Source organism: Diabrotica undecimpunctata, chromosome 5, assembly GCF_040954645.1.
Source record: "Diabrotica undecimpunctata isolate CICGRU chromosome 5, icDiaUnde3, whole genome shotgun sequence".
Lineage (NCBI taxonomy): Eukaryota > Metazoa > Arthropoda > Insecta > Coleoptera > Chrysomelidae > Diabrotica > Diabrotica undecimpunctata.
This window is the reverse complement of record NC_092807.1, coordinates 66,248,346-66,262,700: the sequence shown is the minus strand read 5'-3', so window position 1 is coordinate 66,262,700 and position 14,355 is coordinate 66,248,346. Positions and strand designations below refer to the sequence as shown.

Sequence of the window (14,355 nt, the reverse complement as noted above, 5' to 3'; positions counted from 1 at the left end):
ACTTTCAAACATTCACTCTCTTTCATCCCCATTCCAAACTCGCTAACCAATCAGAAAATTACTATATACCACCTCTCATTTTACATCAGAAAAATACAAGCATCGCTTCTAAACAACTATTCTTTAAAAATGATAACGGTTTTATCTTATACTTTCTAAATACAATAACTACCTGGTGGCTTTTGCCTTTCCAGCGAAACAAAACAAAAGGCTTTTAAAATATAATATCTACAAATACCGGGAAACAATTTTGTCTATTCACATTTAAATATTTACTAATGTTTTTCAGTCCTTCAGGGTAAAACTCATTATGGATAAACCCACTGCTTAAAACCAACTTATAATAAATATTTACAAATCGATATACAGGGCGGTGCAAATTTATGTGCCCACGTTCTATAACAAAATAAAATTTTTATTCTATCTTTGATTGATAAAATGAAACAACAATATATATATATATATATATATATATATATATATATATATATATATATATATATATATATATATATATATATTTTAAATCTCCATATTTTTCATTAGGTACCTAATAATTTACTACCTATACTAAGGTACTCTACACAACCTGACAGTACTTAAAAGTACTGCATCTTTTTTTATTGTGTTACAGGTTTTAATTTTTTTTAATTATACTTATTTTTGAATTTACTTTTGAAGATATTTCAGCGAAAAATTATATTTTCTTCTATCATTTTGATTATCCGGCAACTAATGCAAATAAAACTAGCAGTTCTAATATATTTACATCTAATAATGAATTATTTGCTCGTATGAGTCCATTTAAAACTGAGTGGTAGAAATAAATGACAGACTTACAATCTATTTATTTAGTAAGTGACGACCGGTTTCGACCACTATAGATTTCTGGTCATCGTCAGGTCACCGGTAAAGTACAATTTTTACAAAGGTAAAAAATTACATATTATAATAGTACTAATTTAACCAAACCTTGCATCAGGTATGATACAAAAGTGCCATTTTTTTATTGAATGTAAATGTGACATTAGTATACAGATAATATAAGCAGTACATACATTCCGGTACAAGGTCTATTGTTAAAAATGGTGTGTTTTAAATGTTCATTTTTGCTAACGTATCGTCTGTGGTATAGATCGACCTAAAAAAGGAGATGTTTCTTTAGGAGCTAGTCTAGAAGTTACTTTGTGTTGTGATTGATTGAAAAAGAAAACAGAAATAACGTAATTGTTTGTAACTGTGTCAGTGATGTTGTATTAAAGAAATTATTTACCTTTATTTTAGAGATATATTATGTGTGTTATATGTGTACAGTTAAAAACAGTTTTAATAAGTGTTTCATTGGACCTTTAACATTAAGGAATTCCTTAAGCTCTCGGCTATTGGGCGCAGTGTACACATCCATTTGAAATAAAATTTCTTCATCTGGAGTCAGTTCTGCAAGCCTCGGTGAAATCTCTTTTTATAGCAAGTCCAAAGACATTTCTGAATTTAAATTAGCCTCGTAGAAAAATGGTCTAATAAAATTGTGTCTAAATATATCTAACCAGATATTTATTTTTCTATAATATTGAGTATTGTTTTTAATAATATATCCTCAGACTTATAGGGTGCAGCCAAGTTATAAAAGGAACATGTTAACTTCGGAAAGGATCATTGTTGCATAACAACAATATCTAATATTTTTATTTTATTTTTGTATCATATCATTATATCACACTGTATATTAGTTTAGATTTATAAAATTGCTTTGTAACCATCTAATAATCTGTACGGCGCCGATAACTTGCATTCAAATAACTTTCTAGACATAAGCTTCTAAAATCGTCAAAGAATCATAAAAATGAAAGGGTTAGTAATTCCAAATTATCGGTTTGAGTCATTTGAAATTTCCCAACATTAACGAAAGTTACCCTTCTCAGGTAATTTTACCAATAAAATGAAATTCGAAGGTATTTTAAATGTAAACATATCCTTTAGATACGTCGAAGGGGTCAGGGGGAGATTTCTGAATGTTAAGAAACGATTACGAGCCGAGTGATTGAAATCAGTTTGCATGAGTTCGAATCCAGCATTGGATGAGCTATAGGCTCCTGTCCGCGCTAGCCGCACCTCAGAAGGTTTAGCACAGTCGGTATATTAATAAGTTTTACTCGGTTCGTGTCAATATTGTATCACCGACAAGTTATCTAGTTTTATAGTTTCATAAAGTTTAGTTTCATAAATCAGCTATCGTAAGCAAGTTATCGGCGTCCAAAATGCGTTGTTGTAATTGTTTTAATAGACTTGTTAAAACGTTCTTTTCGAAACTTTCATTTGTCCCAGTTTTCTGGGTGGTCCTTCAAAGAAGTATACAAAGTGAAATTATTTCCCTAAGGACAAATCTTGTTCTCCAAGGAAAAAAACCAGCGACATATGACTGGTGCGCGAAACAAAGGCATCAGGACAAAGTGTAAGGACAAACACACCTGTATCTTAGCTCAATCATGACGACTAAATAGTCAGAAATATTTATTTGCGTCTGCTTTCTATCAATATACCTATTATCTTTTTTGTTTTTCTGTTTGCAAGTCATGCCATTGCATTTTATCTTCATTATGCACTCGCATTAACCTTAAAACCCGTTTACCATCCTCTTTTCAGGAAGAAACGAATGGGAGTCAAATAAAAGGAATCTCATATACGTAGTGACATCAAGGCTAAGCCTAAGTGAAAGCCTAGGCAATCTTCCAAACAGAAATCTATGCAGAAATGTGCTTGCAGAAAATAATTACGAGGAACTGTAGGGACACATCTATAAAAAATATTTCAGGCGGCAATAAAGGCACTGGAATCGAATCGGATTGACAACAAGCTAGTTTGGAATTATCTTCGGATCGGAAAAAGCAACAGTAAGCTTATTTTGGATGTCTGGACATACTGGTATTAAAGGGAACAAAAAAGCGGGCCTACTTGCCAGTACAGAGGCAAAAAAAACATTCATATCCCCAGAACCCGTCGTTGGCATAGCAAGAAGCACAGCCAAAAGGAACGGATGAAATGTAATCAATCGTACGAACAAATGGGTCATGAACATTCGAAGGCTTTTATTCATGAACTCTCAAAGAAGAGATCGAACAATCTACTAGACATAAATAGGAGTCATCTGCGTAGTATCGTAAGTCTCCTAACAGAACACTGTCGCCTCTAGCGACACATGAACAAAATCGGACTGACAGAAAGTGTGAATTGCAGATTTTGTCAGGTTGATCACGAGAAGAAGGAACAGGTAGAGTGGAATGGTGGTTAAGCGCCCACTCAAATTGAACCTAACATAATATATATATATATTATATATATATATATATATATATATATATATATATATATATATATATATATATATATAAATTAAGGTACACTCGAAGAGTGGTGGGTTTTTCGGTCAAAGTGGAGAAATAAAAGACAAAGAAGGTGGCTACTTCATCGCTTTCTGCTCAGAAAGCATCATCAGTTCATCTAAAAAGAACAATATGAAACCAAACATCCATAGAGAAGTTAAAAACATGTGTGTTACTTTACAAAGACATGTAGCAGTCAATGATGTTAAAAATATGAAAAATCTTACGATACTGGATATTTAGAGTTAAAGTTGTATAAAACAATTAATTGAAACTAGGTATTTTGACTTTAGGTAACATTATTGAATTATTTAAGATTAAAAAATAGTATTTAAGATAAAAAATGAAGTTACCAGTCTTTAGCTTACTGAATCTCGCAGGTAAATGAATTTACAGGTTTAACACCCACGCAAACAACGTGAGAAGACATGGCCTTGAGGTCAAACTGACAGAACAGCAAGGCGAAATACCAACCTCTAATACAATAGAGCGGTACATTCAAAGAATATGATAAATTTGGTTGACAACTTGTCGTTAAAAAGCCAAAAAATGAAAGGAAAAGGTGGTTAAGATCACCATTTTCCCCCAGTGATTGATTTGTTAACAAAGAACAAAGCATGCGAGGTCAACCAGTGACATCATAAATATTATAATATATAATATTTTGTATTATATGATATATATATATATATATATATATATATATACATATATATACAGGGTGAGTCATGAGGAACTTTACATACTTCTACCATATGTGGAGTCCCTCAGGGAGCATATTTATCAGCTTTATTATTAACAGGGTGATTTGTGTAATTGACCATTTATTTCATTTTACTGTAGTGTTTATACGGCTCATTTGATTTTTTTAATTTTTGCATGATACAGTACACTACTATCAAGAATTCGACTGGTATTAGCTAAACTAAAAAATTCCAGGACTGGCTTTGGAAAAATTAATTTAGGGATTCGTATTAAATATTACACCCTGTATATATATTTTTTAAAATGCAATAAGTGATTTTCAAACTACATAAATAGCCAATGAAAACGACATATGCGACAATGTTGTCGCACTTTTATTAAATTTTTAGTGAACGATCAAATCTTACCAAAAATAGAACAACCATAATGAAGTATCAAATTATAAGGTAATTAATTTAAACAAATGTTATAAATTTCAAACATTTTAATTGAAATGATAAACTGAGTCACTGCACAACAAAAAACGGTAACTACTAACAATAACGAAGAACAATTTAAAAAAAAACTAAAAATATGTACATAGTTATGATAAACCCATAAATTAGAACTGGAAAAGATACAATAATGGTAACAAAATAAAAATAATTCAAAATAGATTTTCGAAATGGAACCCTGCAGCCTGTACACATTTTTGTTGCAGAATTGTTAATTGACGTATTGAATTACGGATACTCTGGGGATCGTTTCTAATAGTATTACAACAATGTATAATTCTATCAATTAATTGCTGTCGGTTATTAATATTCACTGCGTAAACTAGTTGCTTCAATCGTCCCCAAATATGGTAATCAACGGGATTGAAATCAGGGGATCTTGAAGGCCACGAAATAGGACCTGCACGTCCTATCCACCTGTTGCCATAAACATTATTGAGATGTTGTCTCACTGCCAGTAAAAAGTGTGGGGGTGCCCCATCATGCTGAAAATACATCCCTCGGATAGCAACGTTCGCGTTGGCAAGCAAATTCGGCAAAATATTTTGTAGAAAGTTCAAATAGACCTGCCCTGTTAAAGGACCATCAAAAAAGTGAGGACCTACTAATTGGTTATTTATGACACCAATCCACACGTTAACCGAAAACCTTAACTGAGAACGACGTTCTCGAATAGCATGGGGATTTTCTTCTGCCCACACATGTGAATTTCGTGAATTATTTATCCCGTCTCTGGTAAATTGGGCTTCATCTGTAAATAGTGTCCTTTATAGCGTTGGTCGATTATTGTTAATCCATCTACAAAATTCCAACCTATCGATCTCATCTCCAGCATGTAGTCGCTGAACCATTTGAATGTGATATGGGTATAGATTATTTTTTTGTAAGACTCTACTTACTTTTGATTGAGTAACATTGAGTTCTCGACTTACTTGTCTAGTGTTTATTGTAGGGTTCATAGTAACGGCGTCCATAATGTCATCTTCCTGCGCTTCATCTACATGTCGCTCTGTTGTTCCACTAGGAAAAGTGCCATTTTCTCGCAAATAATTAAAAACTGACCCAAATGTTGGATGACTGGGAGTTCGACGATTACGAAATCTCCTGCGATATTCTCTACTAGTAGCTCTACCATTCCCATTACAGAATCTATAAACAAATATTATGTCTGCATATTCTGTGGTCGAAAACTGATGTGGCATTTTGAACGAAAGTAACAAAAGCTCTACCAAAACTAACACAATGTACTTAACGTAGATATGACAGAAGAAATATGTATTCTTGTACACATAAATAACAATTGATAATGACAATAATGACAATGGGTATAAAATATCAAGAAACGTCAAACGGTCAACGCCAACCTTCATTTTAAACTTTTTTAGATTTATTTTTATTTAGTACAGTTGATGCAATGTATTATTATTTGACATAAAATTTTAATCATTTACAATCAACAAAAACTAACACATACAAGAGGTTTGACTTTTTAATCAATTTAATTTATTATTTATCGAAAATAATGCCTCAATACGATCTATGAGTAAAAATTTAAAATTGAAAAACAATTGATTCTATCGTAGAGATAATACAAAGTGACAGTAAAGATGTTAATTTTCTACGTATTAGATTATGTTGTAGGAACTCATTTTAATTAAAATGTTTGAAATTTATAACATTTGTTTAAATTAATACCTTATAATTTGATACTTCATTATGGTTGTTCTATTTTTGGTAAGATTTGATCGTTCACTAAAAATTTAATAGAAGTGCGACAACATTGTCGCATATGTCGTTTTCATTGGCTATTTATGTAGTTTGAAAATCACTTATTGCATTTTAAAAAAAAATTATACAGGGTGTAATATTTAATACGAATCCCTAAATTAATTTTTCCAAAGCCAGTCCTGGAATTTTTTAGTTTAGCTAATACCAGTCGAATTCTTGATAGTAGTATACTATATCATGCAAAAATTAAAAAAATCAAATGAGCCGTATAAACACTACAGTAAAATGTAATAAATCGTCAATTACACATATCACACTGTTAATTAATAAAGAAGAGGAGTTGACATTTTTTAGTGGCCACATGATATGCTCCCTGAGGGACTCTACATATGGTAGAAGTATGTAAAGTTCCTCATGACTCACCCTGTATATATATATATATATATATATATATATATATATATATATATATATATATATATATATAAAGTAGTTAGGTATTATTGACTGGCACGTTATATAAAATAAAGTTTTATTTTGAGGTTGCAGTCATTAATAGGGCAGGAAAGTGAAACTCTTTGTTCTTTATCAAGCTTTCGCAAAATTTATTTGCTTCTTCAGGATATGCTAAAATATGGTATCAGTAAATACAATGAAATTAGAATTAAATAGCATCGTATAAAACTAGTATACAAACTTACAACATGAGGTTAATCCATTAAATTTTCAAATTTACAAAACATTAAAACTTAACTTATTAAAATTATATAGTTATGTAAGTACAATATTTTAATTTTATTTAATTTTGTACAAATTCATTATGACATTGATTATGTTGATGTTTGATTTATGTCAGAAAGACACTCGTTTCTGTTTATTATATTTTTTGTTGTTTATAACTAGCTCTTGATTGTTATTATGGTTACGTACAAAGTGGCGCCAAATATGAATATTTAAATTTTTTGAAATTATAGTATTTATAGTCAGAAAATCTAATATTAGAAAATTATAGTATTATTTTCGTAAGACAGAATGTAATTATAGATATTGCTTAGTTTATCAATATCAGTTTTTTTATTAACGCATTGATATTTATTTATGCATACCATTTCTAAGAATTCTCTTTTATTTAATTGGTTTTCACGTCTTAATATATTAGTTTCATTGAAATTAAATGAATGATTTTTATTAATTGCATGATCTATTAATGCACACGTATTTTTATTATTTCTAAGGTCACTTTTATGTGATGTTAGTCTGCCTATTAGATTTCTAGATGTGTGTCCGGTGTATGACTTATCACAATTTTCGCATGGTATTATATAAACTATATTTGAGCTTTCCATAATGCTAATAGGTGATTTCGTTTTTGTACACAATGATGCTAATGTTTTAACATTTTTAGTTGCAATTTTAATATCAGAATAGTTAGCAAAGACTTTAGTTAGTTTGGGTGTTAATGTTGGTATGTAAGGTAGTGATGTGAAAGTAAATTGAGATTGCACGATTTGTTGATTTGGTTCTCTTGTTTGATTCATGTCAATCATTCTATTATTAGGATTGTTAAATAAAAATTTGTTAATTATTTTAATTGGGTATGAATTCTCTAATAAAATGTCTTTAAGTTCTAATAACCCTTTGTTGATGTTATTGATGTGTGATAATTTGATTATTCTGTTTTTTAAAGCCAATATCAAATTTATTTACATATGAGGTGGATGTTGTGAATGATAATTAATAAATCTGTTACTAAATATAGGTTTTCTGTACCATTCAGTGCTTAATACATTTTGTGCATTACGTTTGATTTTTATGTCAAGATATGGGATGCTATTTTCTATCTCTTTTTCACATGTAAATTGTAAATGTTCACTATAATTATTAAAAGTTTGTAAAGTTTCATTTATTTTGTCTGCAGGTAAAGCAAGTATTAAGTCATCCACAAATCATTTGATAAATGGGATATGAAAAGGCAACTTATTTAAAGAATCTCTTATTAAATCGTCTAGTACATAATTACATAATATACACGATATACTTGAGCCCATAGGTGTGCCAAAAATTTGTTTATAGAATGCATTATCAAAAATCAATACATTAGAATCAAAAATGAATTCTAAAGTGCTTAAGAACGTTTTTTTGTTAATTTTGCAATTTATTTTGATTTCATCCCAACTGTTTATACTATCATTAATAATATGTAGTGGTAAATTAGTAAATAAAGATATAACGTCAAAGCTTACTATTATATAATTATTTGGTAGTTGATAGTTATTGATAAAATTACTTAGTTCAAAGGAATCTTGTATAGAGAAACTATTATCATATGTAACATAAACAAGTTATATGACTTTGTAAGAATATCATTCAAAAATTTTGCTAATTTACTGTTTGGTGAATTAATTGAAGATACAATTGGTCTCATTGTTAAGTTAGGTTTATGTACTTTTGGTTGTGCATAAAAGCGTGGTGTGACAGAGTTATATATAGTGAGAGTTGAGGCTTCTTCTTTAGTGATCATTTTTTTATTTTTCAATTCGGTAACTATTTTGATAGCTTTCTGTTGCAAGGTACTTGTGGGATTGTTCTGTAATTTTTTATAATATTTAGGATCATTTAAAAGTTTATAACTTTTATTATAGTAATCATCTTTGTACATTGCAACAGTCACATTTCCTTTATCACTTCTCACGATGTATATTTCAGGGTGTTCTTTGATAAATTTTTTACATTCATGATATAAACTATTTAAAAAATAGTTTATATCAACAAGTAACTTGCAACAGAAAGCTAACAAATTAGTTACCGAATTGAAAAATAAAAAAATGATCACGAAAGAAGAAGCCTCAACTCTCACTATATATAACTCTGTCACACCACGCTTTTATGCACAACCAAAAGTACATAAACCTAACTTAACAATGAGACCAATTGTATCTTCAATTAATTCACCAAACAGTAAATTAGCAAAATTTTTGAATGATATTCTTACAAGGTCATATAACTTAGATAATAGTTTCTCTATACAAGATTCCTTTGAACTAAGTAATTTTATCAATAACTATCGACTACCAAATAATTATATAATAGTAAGCTTTGACGTTATATCTTTATTTACTAATTTACCGCTACATATTATTAATGATAGTATAAACAGACATTGGGATGAAATCAAAATAAATTGCAAAATTAACAAAAAACGTTCTTAAGCACTTTAGAATTCATTTTTGATTCTAATGTATTGATTTTTGATAATGCATTCTATAAACAAATTTTTGGCACACCTATGGGCTCAAGTATATCGTGTATATTATGTAATTATGTACTAGACGATTTAATAAGAGATTCTTTAAATAAGTTGCCTTTTCATATCCCATTTATCAAATGATTTGTGGATGACTTAATACTTGCTTTACCTGCAGACAAAATAAATGAAACTTTACAAACTTTTAATAATTATAGGGAACATTTACAATTTACATGTAAAAAAGAGATAGAAAATACCATCCCATATCTTGACATAAAAATCAAACGTAATGCACAAAATATATTAAGCACTGAATGGTACAGAAAACCTATATTTAGTAACAGATTTATTAATTATCATTCACAGCATTCACCTCATATGAAAATAAATTTGATATTGGCTTTAAAAAACAGAATAGTCAAATTATCACACATCAATAACATCAACAAAGGGTTATTAGAACTTAAAGACATTTTATTAGAGAATTCATACCCAATTAAAATAATTAACAAATTTTTATTTAACAATCCTAATAATAGAATGATTGACATGAATCAAACAAGAGAACCAAATCAACAAATCGTGCAATCTCAATTTACTTTCACATCACTACCTTACATACTAACATTAACACCCAAACTAACTAAAGTCTTTGCTAACTATTCTGATATTAAAATTGCAACTAAAAATGTTAAAACATTAGCATCATTGTATACAAAAACTAAATCACCTATTAGCATTATGGAAAGCTCAAATGTAGTTTATATAATACCATGCGAAAATTGTGATAAGTCATACATCGGACACACATCTAGAAATCTAATAGGCAGACTAACATCACATAAAAGTGACCTTAGAAATAATAAAAATACGTGTGCATTAATAGATCATGCAATTAATAAAAATCATTCATTTAATTTCAATGAAACTAATATATTAAGACGTGAAAACCAATTAAATAAAAGAGAATTCTTAGAAATGGTATTCATAAATAAATATCAATGCGTTAATAAAAAAACTGATATTGATAAATTAAGCAATATCTATAATTACATTCTGTCTTACGAAAATTAATACTATAATTTTCTAATATTAGATTTTCTGACTATAAATACTATAATTTTAAAAAATTTAAATATTCATATTTGGCGCCACTTTGTAAGTTACATAATAACAATCAAGAGCTAGTTATCAACAACAAAAAATATAATAAACAGAAACGAGTGTCTTCCTGACATAAATCAAACATCAACATAATCAATGTCATAATGAATTTGTACAAAATTAAATAAAATTAAAATATTGTACTTACATAACTATATAATTTTAATAAGTTAAGTTTTAATGTTTTGTAAATTTGAAAATTTAATGGATTAACCTCATGTTGTAAGTTTGTATACTAGTTTTATACAATGCTATTTAATTCTAATTTCATTGTATTTACTGATACCATATTTTAGCATATCCTGAAGAAGCAAATAAATTTTACGAAAGCTTGATAAAGAACAAAGAGTACTTTCCTGCCCTATTAATGACTGCAACCTCAAAATAAAACTTTATATATATATATATATATTGTTGTACTTTTGAATGTCCATAAGCAATAAAAAACCGATATACAAATTTTATTACTTAAATAATAATTAAAATTATTGATATTTCATAAAGACACGGGCATATAAATTTTCAAACATCCTGTATAAGACAAAATATGTATTTTAAGTTGTTCGAAGAATTGTTCATTAGGCCTCAGAGACAAGACTTTTAAATATTATCGATAAGAAATTTAAATAAGTCGGTTATTGTGGAATGGATTTACCCGGAATAAAAGTGTATATAGAAAGTGTTGAACAATAGACCGGGATTTGCGGTGGTTTTCTCCCCGAAAGATTATATCGGTAAAAGTTTATTAACAAAAGACATTGAATTGAGAAACAGGTATCGTTTGTAGCTATTAGTAAGAAATATTTGTAAAGCAGATAGATTTAGTTAGAATAATTAAAGAAGGTTGTTTTCTGGAATTACCCGAATGACGTTTTATAGAGAGAGTTGGTTGGTAATGATATATGTCACAGAGGTGGATGATTTTTATTGGTCAATTTTTGAATGCAAGGAGGTTGGTTTTTGCTATGAGATAGGAGAGAGAAAAAAGGAGAGTAGTCAGTTTTCGTCGTCCAAGAAGGAAGGAGCTTTGTGATTTGTGTTTTTTTTGAAGTCCCGAAGACGTAATTTACCGGGTGTGTTTATTTGCTGTGTAAAAGCTGACCAGTGTGAGGAACGGGGTACAGAGAGATAGAAAACCAAAGGGTATAAAAATATTAATAGCAGACGAAGCCGGAAACATTTGGAGTTATAAACAGGCGCGGAGATTGGCTCAAAAGGAGGCTGGATAGACTAACACGAGTTGTTGGGTTGCAGATACAAGGACAGATAGGAGAAAGGTGTACGTCATCTGGACCACAATAGGAGCAGAAGCAGAGAAAGGATTTTTTTTGTTGTGGCGTGGCCATAGAATTGCAACGGCATTCAAGGAAAGGTCAGTCAATTTTCATTAGAGTCGGAGTGTGATTTTCATTTATTAATTAAATAAATTGAATAAATAATAGAGACAGTTAATTTTGCGATCACTTAAAAAAAAAGGAATTATAAAAAGAGCTTAGTTATAACACATATTAAAAATCAATGTAAAATAACATTTGGGTCCATGATAGAAAACAACTTCTCATATATTTAAAGTTAGTATATTGCAAATATTACAGGATTGATTGTTATATAAAATTTCATTAAAATAAAGGACATCTCACATATAGTTCAGTTGAAATTCTATGTATTTTATTCAGGTCATATTACCTATCCCGATTAGGAAGCCAATTGGAAAATATTTTGAATCCACGATCAAAGGTACAATTTAAATAGCCTGAGATTGTAATTAATTAATGCTGATTTATTGTGATTAATTGGAGATTAGATCATTTAATAAATATAGACAGGATTTTTCCTAAATAAGCAATATAATACAATTTAAATAGCATAACAATATATATATATATATATATATATATATATATATATATATCTTTAAACATAAAATTCTCGTGTTACGGTGTTTGTCCAAACTAATATTCAAAAACCACTAAATCGATTGCAATAAAATTTTGTAAGTGTATTTGTTGGTTCAACTTAGGAGATAGTGTATTGTTTATTTTCAGGAATGACCCTTATTTTTTTTTAATTTTAAATTCAAAATGTTTTATAGGACTTCACCTCTACAGTTTTAGTTCATTTGATCTATGTAGTGTAACAGTTTAGCCATGTAGACTGACGTTTAACAAACGTCATTTTGTTTTTATAACTTTTATAATAAATCCAGAATGACTGAATTGATTGGTCTAATTTTGGTTTTGAAATATTTATTTCTAGGAAGGTCTGATAGATGAGAAAATATACGACTTTATAGGTTTTATACGACTCTACCTTTATAGTTGTAGTTCATTTGAACATAAAGTGACGTTTAACAAACTACGTTTATTTACTTTTTTTGTTTCGCTTAAACTCTATAAAATATGATGAAATTGTAAGGAAAATAATAAAAGCAGTTTTATTTTCCTATACAAACAGTTATAATAATATATACTGATCTATACCATGTACCCTCAGATCTAAACTTTTATTAGTTGTATATGAAATGTTTTAAAAATGTGATTTTTACTAAAGAGTAAAATATTTTTATTTTGACAAAATTGTTTATGTGTAGAATTAAAAATAATTTATTAATATAATAATAATATTATAGAATAATAATTTATTAATTAATATCTTAGATATGGATTTCATGATATTTAGTTAATTCTTAAATAAATTAAACAAAATATTTATTAGTCGTATAATAACCAAGTTACAGCTAAGCGTGACCGGGCCAGCTAGTATATATATATATATATATATATATATATATATATATATATATATATATATATATATATATATATATATATATATATATATATATATATATATATAGGTAGCGTCATAGAATCGATTCACTACTCTCGATCAATTCGTTTCTAGTCATCATATTTATACCTATTTACTCTAAGCAGATTTAATTTAAAAACTGCAGGAATATAACTAAAAAAGTATAGACGTTAAATGAAAAGTAAAAAATTAGAAGAATATCTGTCACTAAAAGATTCGATTCGTAACGATTGACAACATTTAATAAAAGTCATAGATGTCATCCGTCTAAGATTAAATGTAGATCATGGATGTTTTCCAAAGCATCTACATAAAATCGGAATTCTCCCAACAGACAGATGTAAGTGTGGAACTAGTATCGCTGATCTAAATCACATATTCTTTAACTGTCCCTTACTTGTCAATACAAGTACGTGGCTGCTTCAAGAATTGCTGAAAGCAGGTTTAAAGACGCCGTTAAACTTAAATGTACTATTAAGTAAAGATAATAAACATTTTCAAATTGATTATGGTATTTCTGCAAAAACTTAAATTAAAGGTGTGAATGAAAAATTTGATCGTTTCAATGGACATTTTTTTTGTATGTGTACCTATTTGTTGCCCACCTATCTAACCGTGGTTTATGTCTTGTGTGTTATAATAAAGTCGCTCTGACGAACCCCTGAGCGTGAAAGTGTCCTATCTGTACAATCCTGAATTAATGAATACTAATATTTGTATGTAATTACGTGGCTAAAGGTTTTAAACCAAGACGAAAATACAAAGAAAAATAAATAATAAAAATGCTTTATTTAATATTAAATATATTACTTAACTTTTAAAAATA

At 28.8% G+C, this 14,355-nt stretch overlaps 1 protein-coding gene across 2 annotated transcripts in view; it reads left to right on the top strand.

Moving 5' to 3' along the window:
- Nucleotides 1–14,355, top strand: part of LOC140441359 (TBC1 domain family member 1-like) — a 515,776-nt gene that overhangs the window by 40,244 nt on the left and 461,177 nt on the right. The gene's annotated exons all lie outside the window — the stretch shown is intronic.